This window comes from Mandrillus leucophaeus, unplaced genomic scaffold, assembly GCF_000951045.1.
Source record: "Mandrillus leucophaeus isolate KB7577 unplaced genomic scaffold, Mleu.le_1.0 Scaffold731, whole genome shotgun sequence".
Taxonomy (NCBI): domain Eukaryota; kingdom Metazoa; phylum Chordata; class Mammalia; order Primates; family Cercopithecidae; genus Mandrillus; species Mandrillus leucophaeus.
In genome coordinates, this window is record NW_012107931.1 from 116,600 (window position 1) to 119,547 (window position 2,948).

The 2,948-nt window shown below is 42.6% G+C and overlaps 1 pseudogene; it reads right to left on the reverse strand.

The window, feature by feature from the left end:
• LOC105528778 overlaps nucleotides 1-1,026 on the reverse strand; it is a 9,854-nt pseudogene extending 8,828 nt beyond the window's left edge.
• Nucleotides 1,027-2,948: the final 1,922 nt, after the last annotated feature.

Consider the following 2,948-nt stretch of genomic DNA (forward strand, 5'->3'; position numbering starts at 1 on the left):
TTCAAACACCTGGCATCGATGCAGCACATCTGCTGAGAGAGCATTCGGACTGATCTGGATTGAGACTTCACAGGCCATCACCATCCTCTTCAGATTATCCTCAGGTACTCGGCCAGCACAGAACATGTCCCTGTCAGCAAAGTACTGGGTGGCCACGTCCCCAGTGGGGAGGTTGGACAAGACAACTTTGGCTCCAGAATGATGTATCCTCTCTAACTTGTCATAAAGAATGTTCTACTCAGCATCAACAATCACCTGATAATCCTCAACTGTGTGGACTTTTATCTCAGCATTATCTTTCTCAGCTTTCAACTCGAGCTCAACATTCAAAAGGGCAATCTAGGGATTTTGGTATTTTTTCGGGGGTTGCATTTCAAACCCAGCATAAGAGAAAGTCTTTTTAAATGCAACACCAGCTGGGCTCCACCCTGTACCTTCTTGATTCCAATCATTTTAATCTGCAGCAAATCATCACACATCATCACTGCATCCACCACCATCTTAGCAAAGAAAGCTTTCTGCTGTGAGATCCGTTGGAGCTCAGAGCGGTCCTGGCACACTACTCCAGCGGCCTCCTCTGCTCCACTTTATCTGCCTTCTTCACAGTCACAGCAATCTCTTTGATCATGTTAACTCCAACTGGGTGACTGTGCAGACAAGCTCGAATGTGAGCTGAGGGTGTAAACCTTCCTTCACCTACAGTTTCACCTGCTTCAGAAACTCTGCAGCCAGCAAGGTCACTGAGTTGGTGTCATCACCGACCTCAGTGTCTTGGGATTTGGCAATGTCCACTAAAGTCTTTGTTGCAGGATGGACAACATGAAGTTTCAGAATTCTGGCCACATCGTTAGAAATTGTTGCTTTGCCTCCGCCATCCACAATAAACTTGTCCATGCCACAGGCACCCAGGGTGGCTCTTACAGCCTTGGCAATCACCTGGCAGGGACTGATACTATTCGCAAGCTGGGAGATGCCTTGGGAACTATCAGTTCCCTCTTTCAACAGGATAATTAGTGTGGGCATCATTTTGGAAGCTTATTCAGTGGTCCACTACTCTCCTCTCTTCTCTGTGACAGGTCCACCCAGCAACCCACCAGATTTTTGAATTTTTAATAATCACCATTCTGGCTGGTGTGACATGGTATCTCACTACAGTTTTGATTTGCATTTCTCTGATGATTAGTGATGCTGAGAATTTTTTCACGTTTTTTGGCCACTTTGTCTTCTTTTGAGAAGTGTCTGTTCCTGTTCTTTGCCCACTTTTTCTTTTTTTTCTTTTAATTTTTTTATTATTACACTTTAAGCTCTAGGGTACATGTGCACAATGTGCAGGTTTGTTACATATGTATACATGTGCTATGTTGGTGTGCTGCACCCATCAACTCGTCATTTACATTAGGTATATCTCCTAATGCTATCCCTTCCCTCTCCCCAGCGGGCTCCCCATAATAGGCCCCGGTGTGCGATGTTCCCCCTCCTGGGTCCAAATGAGCTCATTGTTCAATTCCCACCTATGAGTGAGAACATGTGTTGTTTGTTTTTCTGTTCTTGCGATAGTTTGCTGAGAATGATGGTTTCCAGCTGCATCCATGTCCCTACAAAGGACACGAACTCATCGTTTTTTATGGCTGCATAGTATTCCATGGTGTATATGTGCCACATTTTCTTCATCCAGTCTGTCACTGATGGACATTTGGGTTGGTTTCAAGTCTTTGCTATTGTGAATAGTGCTGCAATAAACATACATGTGCATGTGTCTTTATAGCAGCATGATTTATAATCCTTTGGGTATATACCCAGTAATGGGATCGCTGGGTCAAATGGTATTTCTAGTTCTAGATCCTTGAGGAATCACCACACTGTTTCCACAATAGTTGAACTAGTTTATAGTCCCACCAACAGTGTAAAAGTGTTCCTATTTCTCCATATTCTCTCCAGCATCTGTTGTTCCCTGATTTTTTAATGATTGCCATTCTAACTGGTGTGAGATGGTATCTCATTGTGATTTTGGTTTGCGTTTCTCTGATGCTTTGCCCACTTTTTCATGGGGGTTATTTGGTTTTTGCTTGTTGAATTGCTTAAGTTTCTTACAGATTCTGGATATTAGACCTTTGTTGACTGTATAGTTTGCAAATATGTTCTCCCATTCTGTAGGTTGTCTGTTTACTCTGTTGATAGTTTGTGTTTTTTTTGTTTTTTTTTGTTTTTGCCCTGCAGAAGCTCTTTAGTTTAATTAGGTCTCACATTTCAACTTTTGGTTTTGTCGCAATTGCTTTTGAGGACTTGTTATAAATTATTTCCAAAGGTCAATGTCCAGAATGATATTTCTGAAAATTTCTTCTAGGATTCTTATAGTTTGAGGTCATATATTTAAATCTTCAATCTGGCTGGGTGTGGTGACCCTCGCCTGTAATCCCAGCACTTTGGGAGGCTGAGGTACGTGGATAACCTGAGATCAGGTGTTTGAGATCAGCCTGGGCAACATAGTGAAACCTAGTTTCTACTAAAAATACAAAAATTAGTTGGGTGTGGTGGCAGGCACCTGCATCCCAGCTACTCGAGAGACTGAGGCAGGGGAACCACTTGAACCCAGGAGGCGGAGGTTGCAGTGAGCTGAGATCGTGCCACTGCACTCCAGCCTGCATGACAAGAGCGAGACTCCTTCTCAAACAATAAAAAATAAGTAAATCTTCAATCCATCTTGAGTTGATTTTTGTATATGGTGAACGTTAAGGGTCCAGTTTCATTTTCTGCATATAAATAGCCAACTATCCCAGCACCATTTATTGAATAGGGAGTACATTTAAATAGCCAACTATCCCAGCACCATTTATTGAATGGGGAGTACATTTTCCCATTGCTTATTTGTGTCAATTTTATCAAAGATCAGATGGTTGCAGATGCGCAGCTTTATTTCTGGGTTCTCTATTCTGTTCCAGCCATTATCC